Here is an 18,745-nt window from a genome sequence, read left to right as displayed (position 1 = left end):
GTGGCTGTGGTCAGCTCTAAGGACCTGTTGGCAGACTGAGATTTCAGGGCCTGACAACCATATAGACTAGGACAGCTGAGACCTCCCTCTACCCCCACCCATCTCCCCCTCTTCCTTGGAGACCACCTCCACTTTCTCCAACCCAAAGCAGGGCGCCCAGTGCCCTGGTTCCATCATCAGCATCTCTGGGGGAGGGGCGCCCCATGCCCACCCTCTCCTCCATTTGTCCCCCTCCTAGGTCTTCCAAACCCTTCTCTTCGCTATGGCTTTGGGGGAAATCCAGCCTCCTTGTCTCTCTCCTAAAAAAGGAGGGAAGAAAAGCCACAGAGACAATTCCTGCCCCTAAAGCCTAGGAGATCCCTCTCCCTTGCTAGAGAGCCACCCCCAAATCAAAATGTGAAAATCCCTAGAAAGCAATAGCCTTCGAGGTACCTTGCACTGAATTTCCCACACCAGCCCTTCCACCCGATGGGAGGCTGTAACTTGGGCACTGGGATGACTTTTTCCATGCCCTTGTCATCTCCAGGGTGGGGGACAGGCCCCACTTCCCTCCCCTATCCCCCACTTCCCGTTGTTGTTGCCCCACCCCTAATCTCCAGACTGAACCCAGATGGAGATCTGAGTGCCAAAACAATTCTTGATGTAACTTTGTACATATCTTCTACTACCGTTGGGGGCTCTTGGGGTTAGAGGTGGGGGCGGCTCTGTGGGCCATTGCTCCCCTCCACCTCTCAAAAGACCTTACAGTATTTCACAGTATCTCTACCCGCACGCGAGTATTACAGTATCTAGCTGGAATAGCCCCCTACAGCCCCGCAGGCCCCTATGAGGAGGGGAAGGAGCCAGGGAGAGGTGAAGTAAGGTCTGGGACTGGGGAGGTGGGATCTGAATGAGCTCATTTGCATATCATTTGCATCCTCCGCTTGGCAGCCGCTTTCTACAAACCCATTCCCTGGAGTCTGGGTCCCAATCAGCCGGGTCCAGGACTCCTCTCACACAGACACATCTCCGGAGGCTGGGCCTCCTGAAAAGTGTTTGCTTGGGGTGTCTGTGTAACAACCCCTCCCTATTCATATTTCTTGGGGACCCCCTACCCAGCCAGCCAGGGTGATCTGAAAGGTATACTTTGCTAGCTCAGTGAGCTAGTTCACTCACCATGTTGGTGAGCGGAGAGCCACACACCTTTCCCCATTTTATCCTGGGAATCTCACTCCACCATCTTTGCCATCTCTTGAAAGTCCCTTCTGCAATCTGACCTCAATCTTTTGTGCTGCAGTTTGTCCAGAGGGGACACAGATGTGGAGTCAGGGATGAGGATTATTGAAAAACCTATCACCTCTTTTTTTTTCCCCATCTCCCTATTAGCCAATCCGATCTCAGAGTCTCTGAGTGGCCTCCTTGCACCCTTCTCTTCAGCACCCAGTAGGTGCTTAATAAGTGTTTGCTGCATTGAATTATCTCCCTATTGCTTCTCATTTGCCCTCTAGCTTCCCATACCTTCTCCAAGCGTCTTCCTGCCTTTCTTTGTCTGGCCCCCTATGACTTTCTATTGTTTTTCCCTCCGTGTGGTTTCCACTGTTTTCCGTCCTGTCTCTATCTTAGTCTTTGTCTGTCTTCCTCCTCTCCTCAAGTGTCTCAACTCTCTCTCCCCAATTTCCCCATTTAAAAAAAAAAAAAAGTGCCAAACTTCCTTGGAACTGAGCCGCTCTGGGGGGAGAGGACCTTGGATAGAGGGGAGGAGATGGGACCATTTCTCTTTGAGGAGGTCCCTAAGAGGCATTGAAAAAGTGTGGACATGGAGCTAAATTGGGTCCCCCTTCCACAGGCCTCCCACCCTGAGTTTTTCTTAGAATCTTTGTAAGAAAAAAAAAAAAAAAGAAAAAAGCTCTCCTTTTCAACTTACCCCTATCCTTTTGGATCCCCCCAAATTCCACCAGCCAAGGAGAATCCCACTTGCCAACTTCCTGGCAAATCTATGGAAATTGGGGATGAGGAGACAAGCTCAACTCCTCCTCTGCTAGCCCAAGGGGCGGTACCAACTGGATTCAAGAGAAGGACCTCAAAGCACCTATGAGAAGAGGGGGTTCGATGTGCCAAATTAACCTCCTTCATCCCCCATCTCAGGGGGCTCTGAGCCAACCTGCCCAGCCACCTTCCTCTGCCCCATCCCAGCCATCTCTACATGGGCAAGGAGACTTCACTGCAATAATTAGTATGGGTGGTGATCAGAAGACAATGATTTTGCCATTTCTATCTGCCCTAACGCCCACCCTGGACTTGTAGATGGGCATTATGGGTATCCCAAGTGGATGTTGATAAAAGCCGACCTATAGATGGTTGGGGACCTCTGTTTGGAACACTAGGGTGCCACTTATCTCCGAGGTGTATTTCCTCTCCCCTCTGGACCACCAAATCCTTCAATATCCCCTCGTTCTGTTTCTCCTCCCTGTTCCTCCATCCCACATCCTCCTTCTTACTTTGTTTTGATTGGTGGCCAATAGTTTGGAAAATGAGAGGAGTCCCCCTGAATGGATGATTGCTGTTTCAGGACCGGGATTAGAGGCTGTGATAGACTGTGCAGTGGCAAAGTATTAACAAGAGTGGCGATGAGGATGGCAGTTGGGGCGTCCAGGCTGCTGACTGAGTGCCCGCCTGTCGGTACAGCCAGCCAGGCCTTCGACAAGCACCTGCCTGGAACCCGGGCTGGCTGTCCTGAAAGCCTGGACTGGATGTCACGATGGGGAGAACGGGATCGCGATACCCAAGTTGGGGCACAGGCGGGCCAGGGACACTGGTTTACTGGGGTGACAACACCCAGCCCTGCTATCGCGATCCCTTTGCACTGTGGTCAGCTGTCTCCACGCCGTGGTCGGAGAGGGCTTCTCTCCGGGCGCCGCTGCTGGTGTGTATGGTCCGTCTTAGTGTCCCCCGTAAGTTGCACTGGAGATTGCTGGGTGGCAGGGAGGGAAATGGGAAAAGAATCTGTGGGGTCATGGTGGTGAAGGCTGCTGGTTTTTAATCCCTTCTCAACCAGTCCAGGACACTTGTCTCCCAGAGATAACTGGGGGGGACTGCCTAACCCCCCCTCCCCCACCCCTTTCCCTACCCCACCTCTCCCCCCAAAACCACCAACCTCTCATCTTCTAAGTGACTCCATCACCACCGGCCACCGGGACCTGCGGCCTCATTGCTCCAGCCCGCCCCACTCGACCGTCAGACTCGCTCATCGAACTCTTTTTGATTAACCCTTTCTGTGTTCATCCCACGGAAAACTGTGTGTCCAGCAGGGGGGAGGGGGGAGGCTAGGGGCAGTTGCTACCTTTCCTCCATCTCCTCCCACCACCCATGCCTCCCCACCCGCACCCCATCCCATGCCCACCCCCATCCCTCACCCCTAGGGTCTGCCCCACCCTGGGGATTGAGATCCTCTATAAATATCTATGCTATTTGGCTTTGTCCCTTTAAAAGGCGGGTCCAGGGGCGTGGCCTCCCTCAAATGGAGCACTCACTCTGACCCCCTCCTTCCTGTGCCCCCCACACACTCCCCACGCCTTCATTGTAAATAGTCACTTTTGTACTGGGTTTGAGCCAGGGGACGTGGGGAGTCATTTTTTTTTTCTTTATGTTGGCATCTCAGGCCACTGGAGGCATGGCCCACATCCCGGGTCGATTTGGGAGAATTTTAAGGTATGTCCTCTCACCTGCCCCCATCGCTAAGGATTTCAAGCTATCCGTATCACTCTAGAGGGATGCGGTGCATAGATTCCCCGGCAGGGAGGTGGGAGAGGTGTGGAAAGGTGTAGTCTGGGAGGATGCGTCCGTTTTCCCCTTCTGTGAAATGGATTCATCCTCCAATTTCCCTGAGAAGCCTCAGTGAGATAATGGTGGAGTCAGAGGAGCTAGAACCTCTCTTCCCCCTTTCTCTGTTGGAGACAGGGTAGGAGAAGAATTGGGGGCGGGGGAGGCTGTAGGGCCATCTTTGGAGAACCGATTGCTAAATCCTTCTTAGGACCTTAAGGTAGCCTCCTCTCCAGGCTTGTTCTCCCTCTTGGAATATGGGGAGGACTGGAGGACCTCTAAGGTCCCTTGGTTCCCCCCAGTCCTTAGATTACAAGGCCCAGGCCCCAGGCTGGCCCCCTGCCTGCTGTCCCACTCCTTCATTCTATTTCTTGGAATGTGGCCATGCCTCCAGTGCCTCCATTCAACCCCCTCTAACTGATTCCTTCCATCCTCTGTGACCAGAGACGCCGCCTGCCTCCTCCCCACCACCTCCAGAAGCTCCTGGCTGGGGTGCACTGCCGTCTCCTCCCACTCCCCACATTGCCATGCCTGGGCCACGCCCACCCCACCCACTCACCCACCCCCAGTGTCCGTTGTGTGACCTAGTGCACCATGTATTAGCTTCCATGGCCCCCACCCCAGCCCCCACCACACCCCCTTTCCCCACCCCTTCCCCCTCGGCGACTTCACCTTTTTTTGCCGCGATAAACGCCATCTCAGCATCTGTGTCTAATGTTGTCTTTTTTGCTTGACATCACACACTCCTTCTTAACCCATCCCCTTCCTTCTCCCTCCTCCCTGCACCTCCACCCTCATCCTAAATTCTTTCCCCCTTTCCCCCAGGGCTCTGGGCATTTAGGGGAAGAGGGTGGGGGGACTCCTGAGGATGGTCCCAGATGGGGAAGCTGGGGAGGGAGGACTGTTCTCTCTGGACGGGGTGAGCATCCGGAGTAACTGTGATTGAAGAGAAGCAGGTGCTCAAGTTTAGCTTCCAGAGGCCAGGCGCAGTGGCTCACACCTGTAATCCGAGCACTTTGAGAGGCCGAGGCGGGCAGATCACCTGAGCTCAGGAGTTCGAGACCAGCCTGGCCAACGTGGTGAAACCCAGTCTCTACTAAAATACAAAAAGTTAGCTAGGCGTGGTGGCACGCGCCTATAGTCCCAGCTACTTGGGAGGCTGAGGCAGGAGAATTGCTTAAACCTGGGAGACGGAAGTTGCAGTGAGCCGAGATCGCACCATTGCACTCCAGCTTGGGCAACAAAGCAAGACTGTCTCAAAAAAAAAAAAAAAAAAAAAAAAATGTAGCTTCCAGGGCCTCAGTGTCCAGTCAGGAGAACCAACACCACCACCACCACACACATATGCAGAGCCACAGTCCCACAAACAGGCTCTTGTCTTGGACTCACATCCCTACACACAGCCCTGCAAATACACAACGCCAGATAGAATCAGGATAGGCCAAGGTCGAGGTTTTCGAGTCAGGTGAGCTACGGATTTAGATCCCAGTGCTGCTATGTCACCCTCAGTCCTTTGCTCCTCTGAGCCTTCATGTCCCCATCTGTAACACGGGGATTTTTTTAATTGTTATTTCTACATCTTATGGCTTATGCTTGGATCAATACACTGTTCACTTTTTAAAAAATGATTACTGAAGACGTATGATGCATAAGGCACTGTTCTAGGTGCTGAAGATAAAGCAATGAACAAAACAGACCCAGGTATCTCTGGCTTTTTGGAGCATACAGTCTACTGGAATTGGGAAATTCTTCTTAACACAAAACCTGACACGTGGGACTAAAATGAATTCGGAGGTTGCAAACCATTGGCCAACAGGCAGGTGCGGTACCCATAATTTCATTTGACCTGAACAGTGTTTTGTGGAATTGTTGCCAGCATTTAAACATTGGGAGACTTTTGAAAACATGGGTTTCAAGACCCTCGAGGAATGCCATGTGATAGCTTTGATTGCAACTGCCACCTGCCCATAATGGGCTGGCCTGGGGCAGCCACTGCCACTCACCCAGGGCAGAGAGGCTTAGCCCCTTCCTGATCTGCACTGCTCATTTATGTCACATGCCTAGGCTCTGGACGTTTACAGCCCCTGAGCAAATATTTAAAATTTACTAGCCTGGCCGGGTGTGGTGGCTCACACCTGTAATCCCAGCACTTTGGGAGGCTGAGGAGGGCGGATCACTTAAGGTCAGGAGTTCAAGACCAGCCAACATGGTGAAACCATTTCTTTACTAAAAATACAAAAATTAGCTGGACATGGTGGCAGGTGGCTGTAATCCCAGCTACTCAGAACACTGAGGCAGGAGAATCACTGGAACCCGTGAAGTGGAGGCTGCAGTGAGCCAAGATTGCACCACTGCACTCCAGCTTGGGCGACAGAGCAAGATTCCGTCTCAAAAAAAAAAAAAAAAAAAAAAAAAAATTAGCCTGGCTGGATGCGGTGCCTCACACCTGTAATCCCAGCACTTTGGGAAGCCATGGCAGGAGAATCACTTGAGCCAGGAGAATCACTTGAGCCCAGGAGTTTGAGACTGTGTCTCAAAAAAACTTAAGAATTAGCCAGGTGTGTTGGTACATGCCTATAGTCCCAGCTACTCGGGAGGCTGAGACAGGAGGATTGCTTGAGCCTGAGAGGTCGAGGCTGCAGTGAGCTATGATTGCACCACTGCACTCCAGCCTGGGCAACAGAGCAAGACCCTGTCTCAAAAAACAAAAACAAAAACAAAAAAAAGATAAGTAGTTGCCTTACATGTTGGAGGTATCAGAGATGCAGCTTGGCAGACGACGACAGGGAAACAAGAGACCAAGGCCAAGAAGGCTGGGTGGGGTGAGGCCCGACGCCTGGATCCTGGTGTGACCCAAGGCACTTTCACTTCCTCTCCCTGGCTCCCAATCTCCACATCTGGAAAATGCCCTAGAAAGCTGTACTTGCTTTCTGGAATATTCCAGAAGGATTCTACATCTGACTCATCCCTTCAGTACCTGACATAGAGAAAACGCTCAGCGCATGGTAGTCACCAGAGACCCCCTCCAGCTGATAAAAATAACAATAACAGGACTCCAGAAAAGGACACGCCCAACAGAGGGGGATGGAAGGAGAAGGGGGACTCAGGCTAGGATAAAGTAAGCAAGAGCGATAGGGATGAAGAGGAGGGCAGACATGGAGATGAGGCTCCAACTGCTGGGGATGTGTCCATCTACTCATTCATTCATTCAACAAGTATTTATTGAACACCTACTGTGTTTGGGCCTAGGGATATGATGATGGCCAGGACACATCACTGTTCTTCTATTTACAGCCCACAGGCCATATCCCTCACTCTTAGCATGTAGTAGGTGCCCAAAAGTCTACCATCCCATGAGCCACAGGTGCCTCTGGTCCTGGCCTGTGACCCTCAAGCATTGCCTGGTATTCAGAAACATTGCCAAGCCAGGCCATTTTCAGGAAGAGTAAAGGAATTTTCCACCAAGAAGCTGGGAAGTTGGAAGGGATTCGGAGGGAGAGGGCGGGTGTTTCTGTTCTGCTGTGTGGCTTTGGAAAACCCTCATGACCTCTCGGGCCCAGGAAATGGAAAGGAAAGGAGATGAGGCCAGGATGAAGGTGAGTAATGGGAGATTCCTAGCTCCCTCAAAGCCTCCAAACCTTCTCCTCTGGGCGAGGGTGAGTGGGGTGTAGAGAGAATTGCAAAGGTGGGGGATCTGAGTGAGAAGAGAGATGAAGAAAGAAGACAGAGAAGTTGCCTGGAGCACAGAGACAGCCCTAGAAAGAGGGCTGGGAAGGGAGAAGGAGGGAGGAAGAGGCCTAGGCAGGGACCTGGTGGGGGTGTCTCAAGAGAGGTCTGTACACATCAGAGGAGCCAGGTCATAAGGAGAGGACGGGGAGGCCAGGCGTGGTGGCTCATGCCTGTAATCCCAGGACTTTGGGAGGCAGAGGTGGGAGAATCTCGTGAGCTCAGGAGTTTGAGGCTATCCTGGGCAACATGATGAAACCCTGTTTCTACAAAACACACAAAAGTTAGCCAGGTGTGGTGGCGTGTGCCTGTAGTCCCAGCCCCTTGGGAGGCCGAGGTGGAAGGATCGCTTGATCCCTGGAGGCAGTTTGCAGTGAGATCACACCACTGCACTCCAGCCTGGGTAACAAAGGAAGACCCTGTCTCAAACAAAAATAAAAAACAGAGGAAGGAGAATAGAGATGGTGGAGATGTACTAGAAGAGAGGGAGAGGCAGGCACACACAAATAGAAAATGAAAAAGAGGCAGAAACTGGAAAGTGACGGAGATAAGGTTGCCAAGGTTTAGCAAATAAAAATACCGTGTGTCCAGTGGCATTTGAATTTCAGATTAAAAGAAGAACTTTTTAGGCCGGGCGTGGTGGCTTACACCTATAATCCCAGCAATTTGGGAGGCCAAGGCGGGCAGATCACCTGAGGTCAGGAGTTTGAGACCAGCCTGGCCAACATGGTGAAACCCACATCTCTACTAAAAATACAAAAATTAGCCAGGCGTGGTGGCACACGCCTGTACTTCCAGCTACTCGGGATGCTGAGGCAGGAGAATTGTTTGAGCCCGAGAAGCAGAGGTTGCAATGAGCCGAGATCGCACCACAGCACTCCAGCCTGGGTGACAGAGTGAAACTTCATTTCAAAAAAAAAGTGTAAAAATGTCCCATGCAATATTTGGGCAATACGTATGCTACAATATGAATTGTTGCTTATATAAAATTCAGATGAAACTGGGCATCCTATATTTTACCTGGCAACCTTAGGTGGAGGAAAACAAAAAGAAATCTGAGGGGCAACAAAAAAAGCCAGGAGAACTGGGTAAAGGAGCCAGGGTGTCCACCATCTGGAATCCCAACTGGGGCATGCCCGGCTTACTGCCCATAACTCCTGTATCCCTTTCCTCTCTGCCCTTCTGTCACTCCTCTCTGTCCCTCTGTGCCCCCATCCCTATGTCCCCTCTCTCTGTTCCTCCATCCTCCCTCCCTCTGTCCCTCTGCCCCTCACTCTCCCTCTATCCCCCCTCTGTCCCTCTGTCTCCCTCTCTCTGTCCTTCTGTCTCCCTCTCTCTGTCCTTCTGTCTCCCTCTCTCTGTTCATCCTCCCTCTCTCTGTCCTTCTGTCCCCCTCCTCTGCCTCCCCTCTCTGTCCCTCTGCCCCCCACCTCTGTCTCCCCTCTGTCCCCTCTCTCAGCCCCTGGATCCCTCCCTCTCTCTGCCCCTAGTTTCTCAGTCTCCACTTTCTCTGCCTCACACTCTCTCTGCTTTCTGTCCCTACGTTTCCCTCTCTTTTTCCCTCGGTGTCCCTGTTTTGCAGTCCTTCTGTCCCTCCCGCCACCCCCAACCTCTCTTAGTTCCTCAGTCAGTCACTACTCCTGGAATCTGCCTCACACATTAAAACCAGTTGAGTCACTGTTCTCACTCCTACCAAGCTGTCAAGTGGGGGCTGGTTTTGGGGGCACAAGGCCTGAGGCGAAAGTGATGGAGAATAGGAAACACTTTCAGGGGCACTACCCCCTCTGCAGTCAGAGCTGACGAAGCTTTGGGCTGGGAATAGGTGCTAGGACAAAGAGACGTTCTGCCAGACAAATGCTCGCTGCCACTGAAATCAGAGCGTCTAGCAAGTGAGAGATCTCTCCAAAGTCCCCTCCATTCTCCTGCCTTCAACTGTCATGGCTTCAGAGAAGTCTGTTCTCTAAAGAGGCCTCTCAGGCCAGGCGTGGTGGCTCACATCTGTAAACCTGGCACTTTGGGAGGCCAAGGCGGGAGGATCACTTGAGGTCAGGAGTTTGAGACCAGCCTGGCCAACATGGTGAAACTCCGTCTCTACTAAGAATACAAAACTTGGCCGGGCGCGGTGGCTCACGCTTGTAATCCCAGCACTTTGGGAGGCCGAGGCGGGCGGATCACGAGGTCAGGAGATCGAGACCACGGTGAAACCCCGTCTCTACTAAAAATACAAAAAAAAATTCGCCGGGCGTGGTGGCGGGCGCCTGTAGTCCCAGCTACTCGGAGAGGCTGAGGCAGGAGAATGGCGTGAACCCGGGAGGCGGAGCTTGCAGTGAGCCGAGATTGCGCCACTGCACTCCAGCCTGGGCGACAGAGCCAGACTCCGTCTCAAAAAAAAAAGAATACAAAACTTAGCCAGGCGAGGTGGCGGACGCTTATAATCCCAGCTACTCGGGAGGCTGAGGCAGGAGAATTGCTGAACCTGGAGGTGGAGGTTGCAGTGAGGGGAGATTGAGCCACTGCACTCCAGCCTGGGCGACAGAGAGAGAGTCCGTCCCAAAATAAATAAGTAAGTAAATAAATATTTAAAATGAGGCCTCTCAACCAACACCTTCACGCCAGCATTCTGGTGAGGTCTCCGTGTCCCTGTTTCTGGCCCACCTTCCCTTGCCTCTCACTCCTCTCTGCCTGTTATCTTCTGTATTTCTCTGAGTGTCTGTCTAACCAGGTCTTCCTTCTCCCATTGATTTTTTTTCCCCTGCATCTCCACCCCACCTCTGCAGAATTGTCTTTCTCCTTGTCTCTTCGGAGGGATGGGGTCTCTGTGTGTCTCCCTGAATCACTTTCCCTGTTTCTGTCCGTGTCTGCATCTATTTCTCCCTGTCTGTGTACCCGTCGTTGCTCAGAGGCAGCGAACAGAATTCACTTGGGACAGTGTAAGCAAAAAGGACTTATTACGGGACACAGAGCCTCTCAGAAGAAACAGAATCTAGGCTGAGCCTCCAGGGCACTCTCAAATCCAGCGCTCAGAAGGGGCCGTCCAGGAACCGCTGCTCCTCCTGCGCGATCAGGAAGCCGCCAGCCGGCTCCACCGCCGCAGCGTCTCGCCAGGATCTGCACTGGCCTCCGGGCTGCCTCTCGCCCAGCTTACTTCGGTAAGAAATTCAAGCTTCCCGCGGAGGCACCTGATTGGTGGAACCTAACCTTCGTCCACATGCGCAGCCACAAGGCATTCTGGGAAACGTAGTTTTGAGCTCTCCAGCCGCTGCAGTCGCAGGAAGGTACGCTAGGAGAGTGGAATAGATGTTGAGAGGGGCCACACCTTTTCCCCGTGGTTGCGCGCCCTCTCTCTCTGTCCATCTTTGTTTTTACGTGCATGTATATCTCACTTGCTGTCTTTGTGTGTGTTCTGTCTCCTTTGTTTGTTTTTTTCCCCCCATCTTTTTCACTCTCCAGGATTTGTTTTTGTTTTTGTTTAGTTTGAGACAGAGTCTCGCTCTGTCGCCCAGACTGGGGTGCAATGGCGCGATCTCGGCTCAGTGCAACCTCCGCCTCCCGAGTTCAAGCGATTCTCCTGCCTCAGCCTCCCAAGTAGCTGGGACTACAGGCATCCACCACCACGCCCGGCTAATTTTTGTATTTTTAGTAGAGATGGGGTATTGCCACGTTAGCCAGGCTGGTCTCGAACTCCTGACCTCAGGTGATCCACCTGCCTCGGCCTCCCAGAGGGCTGGCATTACAGGCGAGCCACCGTGCCTGGCCCCCGCGCTCGTTTTATTTCAATTCTTCCATCTCTATGGCCTTCTCTGTCCTTTTTCTTGGTCACCGCCTGCATGACCAGTGCCAATTCTCATAGCCCCCTGCCTCACCATTATCCTCATCCTCAGTTCCAACCTTACTATCGGGAATCTCCCTCTTGACCTTCACCCCATTCTCAGCTGAACCAGAGGCTCAGAGCCTCAAGGAAGAAGAGGAGGGAGAGGGAAAACATGGGTGTCCCCTAGTTCCACAGACAAGCCAGGAACAGGACCCATGCTTTGGCATTTCTCAGCTGCTCTCCCTGCAGGTGGAAAGATCAAGCACCTCCAGGTAGGCAACATGAACCAAAAGAGACCGGTGAGTTACTGGCTAGAGTTGGAGTGGCCACAGGGGTGGATTATGGTTTCGGTTTGGAGCAGAGTAGGGCCCTCAGTTGGCCAGAAGTAATTGACCACTCAGCTTTACTCTCCAGAAAGCTGCGGCCATCTCGACCCCATTCCCTCTTCACTGTTCTTTCTCTTAACCAGTGAGCTTCCAACTGTAGGGAAATGGAGCTGCATCCTTCTCAGGAAGTACCTAGTCATTAAAAAAAATACATTTATTGGCTGGGCGCAGTGGCTCACGCCTGTAATCCCAGCACTTTGGGAGGCCAAGGCGGGTGGATCAGGAGGTCAGGAGTTCAAGACTAGCCTGGCTAAGATGGTGAAACCCTGTCTCTACTGAAAATACAGAAATTAGCAGAGCACGGTGGCAGGCGCCTGTAATCCCAGCTACTCAGGAAGCTGAGGCAGGAGAATAGCTTGAACCCAGGAGGTGGAGGTTGCAGTCCGCCGAGATTGCTTCACTGCACTCCAGCCTGGGTGACAGAGTGAGACTCGTCTCAAAAAAAAAAAAAAAATTTTTTTTTATTAAGCACCTACCATGTGCCAGGGACTATTATAAACACTGAGGGTTCACCAGAAAACAAAAGAAAACAAATTTCCCTATCCTGGGGAGTTTATACGGTACTGGGCAAAAGAAGCAATAACCAAATTAAATGAATAAATTATAGAGTACACTAGATGATTAATACATGTTATGAAGAAAAATAAGGCAGAGAAGAGAAATTGAATGTACTGGAAGAGGGGACACTGCCGCTTTCAGTGAAGTACACAGGAAAGGCTGCACTGAAAATGTGACATGTGAATAAAGACCTAGAGGAAGAGCAGGGCTGGGCGCAGTGGCTCACGCCTGTAATCCCAGCACTTTGGGAGGCCGAGGCGGGTGGATCACCTGAGGTCAGCAGTTTGAGACCACCCTGGCCAACATGGCGAAAACCCATCTCTACTAAAAATACAAAAAAATTAGCCAGGCGTGGCAGGCGCCTGTAATCCCAGCTACCCTTGAGGGAGGCTAAGGCAGGAGAATCTCTTGAACCCAGCAGGCAGAGGTTGCAGTGAGCTGAGATCTCAGCATTGCACTCCAGCCTGGGCAACAAGAGCAAGACTTCGTCTCAAAAATAAATAAATAAATATTTTTGAAAAATTAGCCAGGTGTGGCCGGGCGCGGTGGCTCACGCCTGTAATCCCAGCACTTTGGGAGGCCGAGACAAGCGGATCATGAGGTCAGGAGATCGAGACCATCCTGGCTAACACGGTGAAACCCCGTCTCTACTAAAAATACAAAAAATTCGCTGGGCATGGTGGCGGGCGCCTGTAGTCCCAGCTACTCAGGAGGCTGAGGCAGGAGAATGGCGTGAACCGTAGTCCCAGCTACTCAGGAGGCTGAGGCAGGAGAATGGCGTGAACCCAGGAGGCGGAGGTTGCAGAGAGCCGAGATCGTGCCACTGCACTCCAGTCTGGGTGACAGAGCGAGACTCCGTCTCAAAAAAAAAAAAAAAAATTAGCCAGGTGTGGCGGCGGGCGCCTGTAGTCCCAGGTACTCAGGAGGTTGAGGCACAAGAATCACTTGAGCCTGGGAAGCAGAGGTTGCAGGGAGCCAAGATTGTGCCACTGCACTCCAGCCTAGGTAACAGAGTAAGGCTCTGTCTCAAAAAAAAAAAAAAAAAAAGATTTAGGTAGAGATGACAACTAGCCTTGGTGTTTGGATTATGCCCATGGTCAAGTTTAGGGTCAAGTCTGAGATCAGCGTAAAAACAGGGTGTAGAGTAAAGACTCTGGCTATAGCTAGAATCAAAGTCAAGGCTAGGATTATAGCTAAAATTAGGGCTAGGTTTGCACCTAGGACTGGATTGGGATTATTGCTGAGATCAAGGTCAGGGTGAGCCTACAGTCAGGTCCAGGGTTAAGGTGTAGGCTTGGGGTATAACTGGGCCATGATCATCAGACTTAGCATCAGGGTGACAGTTATTAGAGATAGAATTAGGCCAAGATTGGAATCATGGGTAAGAACAAGCCATAGGTTTAAGGTTGAGGACAGTGTTGGGGTTAAGGACACAGAGTTTATAACAGAGATAGGGTTAGAGATATAGCTGAGGTCACAGTCAGGTTAGGCCAAAGGTAGAATTAAGACTGGGATTGGGGTAGTGTGACCTTTAAGCGTTGACCCAGCTTTTGGCAGGGCGTGGGCTGAAATAAGGTTGTGACTTAGTTAGGACTAATGTAGGCTGGAGATGGATGTGAGTTGAAGGTTCAGAAATATGATTCTTGAAGGCCGGGGGCGGTGGCTCACGCCTGTAATCCCAACACTTTGGGAGGCCGAAGGGGGCGGATCACTGGAGATCAGTATGTTCTTTTTATGTTTTTTTGAACTCGGGAGGCGGAGGTTGCGGTGAGCCAAGATCGTGCCATTGCACTCCAGCCTGGGCAACAAGAACGAAACTCCGTCTCAAAAAAAAAAAAAAAATAGAGAGGGATAGGGAAACAGATCCAGAGGGAGAGATAGACACCAAGAGGGGGCGGAATAGATACCCCAAGGGTTACAGGACAGAGTCCCGGAGACAGAAGAAAAGGAACCAAAAATTGAGAAATCTGGGAGGGGTGGCTGAAGCCCCCTCCTCGTCCTCACCCTGAGCCAACCTTCCCCTCTCTCTTCATTTAATGAGGCCTGACCACCCTACTGGTGGTTATTAGTAATACCTGTTCATTTGTTGTTTTTAATAGATGAAGTGTCGTTTTCTCATTTTCTCTTTCTTTTCCTCCTTATTTTTTTTTTCTTTTTGTGTTTTGTGTCCTAAAGACAAGGGGAGGAAGCCTATCCAACTCTGACCTACCCCTCATTTAAAAACACGCGAAGGTCGGACGCGGTAGCTCACGCCCGTAATCCCAGCACTTTGGGAGGCGGAGTGCGGTGGATCACCTGAAGTCAGAAGTTCGAGACCAGCCTGGCCACCATGGCGAAACCCCGTGTCTATTAAAAATACGAAAATTAGGCCGGTGTGGTGGCTGGGCGCCTGTAATCCCAGCTACTCCCGGAGGCTGAGGTGTAAGAATTGCTTGAACCCGGGAGGCGGAGGCTGCAGTGAGCTAGATCGCGTCACTGCACTCCAGCCTGGGCGACAGAGCGAAACTGTCTCATAACAAACAAACAAACAAAAAACACCTAACCCTTCCCTCCCTTACCATAGATCTCAGGGCGGGGGTAGAACTTGGAGGATGAAGGTAGCAGACAAGTGGCCTTTGGTGAGGAGTGTCCCACAGTGCCCCCAGAGGTCCTTGGCTCTTTTCTCCCCACCAGAGTGTCGATCTCTGGAGATGCTTTTGAAAGAGAGATCACTTACGGATAGAGGGGATAGGGCTGGGCAGAGGTCCCTGGGTCACGTGACGCTCGAGGCTTCAGCCTCCCCCCACCACCCTCACCCATCACTGCCCCTGGGATTCTTGTGTCCCAGGGGTGGGAAGTACCTCGCCAATCCCCCCATGCCAAGACCTTTCTAGGAGCGAATAAAGTGTCCAGGACCGACATCCCTCCATAGTCTGGTGACTGGTCAACACCTAGGCCATTGAGGGGACACAGCGGGGAGTGAAATCCGGGTGGGCGGGGAAGGGGCTAGACCTCGATACGGGACGGGGCGTGGCTACCCCTAGGCGAGGAGGGGGGCGTGGTTAGTGCGGACGGATTTGGGCAGACCCAGACGGAATCGACAGGGAGGCGTGGCTTGACATTCCCATGCCTGCGACTGGAGGGCTGGGGAGGGGGCCTTAGGAACCCGGGTTCCAGCAGGGGTCAGAAGAGAGGATGCAGAGGGGTAAACTTCTAACTAGGCCTTGGAGTGGAAGATCCTTAAAGTGTCCAGGTGGCTCCTCTAAGCGCTCAGATTGCCAAACGTAACACCCGATGGGCCTGGCGCGGTGTCACACGCCTGTAATCCCAGCACTTGGGCGACCAAAGCAGAAGGATCGTTTGAGCCCAGGAGTCCGAGGCTGCAGTGGGCTATGACCGCACCACTGCACACTCCAGCTTGAGCGACAGAGCGACACTCTGTTTCTTTCTTTTTTTTTTTTTGAGACTGAGTCTCACACTATTGTCCGGGCTGGAGTGCAGTGGCGCGATCTCGGCTCACTGCGACCTCCGCCTCCCAGGTTCAAGCGATTCTCCTGCCTCAGCCTCCCGAGTAGCTGAGATTACAGGCGCCCGCCACCACGCCCGGCTAATTTTTTTGTATTTTTAGTAGAGACGGGGTTTCACTATGTTGGCCAGGCTGCTCTCGAACGCTTGACCTCGTGATCCACCCACTTTGGCCTCCTGAAGTGCTGGGATTACAGGCGTGAGCCACCGCATTCGGCCACCGAGACCCTGTTTCTTAAAGCAAACAAAAACAACAACAAACACTCAATGAACACACAGTGAAGCTGACGGAATCTCTCATAGCAAATACACTGCAGTGCTGACACCAAACCCCATAGGCCGCCCTTAATGAGCTCTCCACCGCATATACTGGGCCTGACCACCCTACTGGTGGTTATTAGTAATGCCTGCCTGCCACGTAATGTGCATGTGCACCGTTTCCTTGAATTCTCACAGTGCCCTATGAAAACTGTGATTATTTCATTTTACAGACACAGCACAGAGATACTAAGTAACTTCCCCAAAGTCACACAGCTACTGAGACCTGGGCAACTTTCCTACTGAACCTATGCTCTGATTTAAGACTTATACTCCCACAGACCCCAGGAGCAGGCACAAGGTAACGAGTAACAAAGTATGGCTCAGTGACACAGAATACTAAAAAAATAATAATTTTTGGCCAGGCCCAGTGGCTCACGCCTGTAATCCCAACACTTTGGGAGGCCGAGACAGGAAGATCACCTGAGGTCAGGAATTCAAGACCAGCTTGGCCAACATAGTGAAACCCCGTCTCTATTAAAAATACAAAAATTAGCTGGGCATGGTGGTGCACGCCTGTAGTCCCAGCTATTCAAGAGGCTGAGGCAGGAGAATTGCTTGAACCCAGGAGGTGGAGGTTTCAGTGAGCTGAGATCAAGCCACTGCACTCCAGCCTGGGCGACAGAGTGAGACTCCGTCTCAAAATGATAATAATTTTAAAAAAGCAACAAAGGCACACTGTGCTCAGGAAGACACACACCCCAACTGAATGATCCTCTCCCCACACCTGCTTCCCAGTTGTGGGACCCCCAACCCCTTCCCTCCCCCGCCAAGCCTGGGGTCCTCGCCTGACCCAACAGTGACTGGCTCAGCTTTGCCCACCTTTCCGGGCAGAGCTGAGGTCAAGTAACTCATCAGAGTTTTGTTTTGTTTTGTTTTTTTAAGACGGAGTCTCACTCTGTCACCAGGCTGGAGTTCAGTGGCGCGATCTTGGCTCACTGCAACCTCCACCCCCTGGGTTCGAGCAATTCTCCTGCCTCAGCCTCCCGAGTAGCTGGGACTATAGGCTCATGCCACCACGCCCAGCTAAGTTTTGTATTTTTAGTAGAGACAGGGTTTCACCATGTTGGCCAGGATGGTCTCGATCTCTTGACCTCATGATCCACCTGCCTCAGCCTCCCAAAGTGCTGGGATTACAGGCGTGAGCCACTGTGCCCGGCCAACTCACCAGAGTTTTTGGCCACTGGACCTCAAGACTCTAGGAAGACCTAGGATGGGTTTTAGGGGGTCCTTTACCCCTGAGATCGAGTTGACTTGGAGAAAAGTCCTAGCCTAATGGCTAAGAACAAAGACTCCAAGTTTGTCACCCTGCTTTTGTCACTGGCTCCCCGTGTGATCGTGGGAAAGGCAACTGTTCTCTCCCGGGCTCAGTTTTCCTGTCTGTAGAATGGGGATCGTCTCTAGGTTGGCGTGAAGACTGAGTATCTACTTATAAAGCATTGGGGCTGGGCGCCGTGGCTCACGCCTGTAATCCCAGCACTTTGGGAGGCCAAGGCAAGCGGATCACGAGGTCAGGAGATTGAGACCATCCTGGCTAAACGGTGAAACCCCATCTCTACTAAAAATACAAAAAATCAGCCAGGCATGGTGGCGGATGCCTGTAGTCCCAGGTACTCAGGAGGCTGAGGCAGGAGAATAGCTTGAACCCAGGAGGCGGAGATTGCAGTGAGCCAAGATCGCACCACTGCACTCCAGCCTGGGCGACAGAGCGAGGCTCCGTCTCAAAAATAAATAAATAATTAATTTAAAAAAAATAAAGTATTTGGAACAGAGCCTGGCACAGACCAGCTCCTCTGTAGGTGCGAGTTATCATTACAAGCTATGAGTCTCAGTTTACCTCTCTGGGGGATGTAGACCAAACCGGGTAGTCTGAACTTGAGCATTCAGTGAATCTCAAACAAATGTGCACGTGTTTATATGCAGCTTTTATCACATCCCCCAATGGACCCCCCAAAGGGTAAGAGAAACCCAGAGAAAGGCAGAGAGAGAAAGACAGGGACAAGCAGATGTTTCTCTCTCTACAGCAAGAGCAAAGACTTCTTCGGATCATGTCACTCACTGCCTACAACCTCCCTCCAAGATACCCCAGCAGTGACTTCCTGTGTCAAGTCCATGCTACCCATATGGTCTGTAAGTCCCACTCCCTGGACCAGCTCACCAGGCTGACCTCAGAAGGGACCTGGGCTCAGCATCACTTGCTCTCTTTGCCTGCCAAGGCCAACCCCCACCTTACCCCTATCCCCACCCCCAGCCTTTTCTCTGCCTATCAAACACGCCTAACTGTTGTGCTTCAGGTACTTTTTCTTTTTCTTTTCTTTTCTTTTTTTTTTTTTTGAGACGGACTCTCGCTCTGTCACCCAGGCTGGAGTGCAGTGGCACAATCACGGCTGACTGCAGCCTCCACCTCCCGGGTTCAAACGATCCTCCTGCCTCAGCTTCCTGAGTAGATGGGATCACAGGAGTATGCCACCACATCTAGCTAATTTTTTGTATCTTTTGTAGAAACAGGGTCTCTCCCTGTTACCCAGGCTGGTCTTGAACTCTTGGGTTTAAGCAGTTGGTCCGCCTTGGCCTCCCAAAGTTCTAGGATTACAGTCACACTTCGCTCAGGTATTTCTTTCTTTTTTTTTTTTTTTTTTTTGAG

This window comes from Hylobates moloch, unplaced genomic scaffold, assembly GCF_009828535.3.
Source record: "Hylobates moloch isolate HMO894 unplaced genomic scaffold, HMol_V3 SCAFFOLD_15, whole genome shotgun sequence".
Lineage (NCBI taxonomy): Eukaryota > Metazoa > Chordata > Mammalia > Primates > Hylobatidae > Hylobates > Hylobates moloch.
This window is presented reverse-complemented; position numbering follows the sequence as displayed.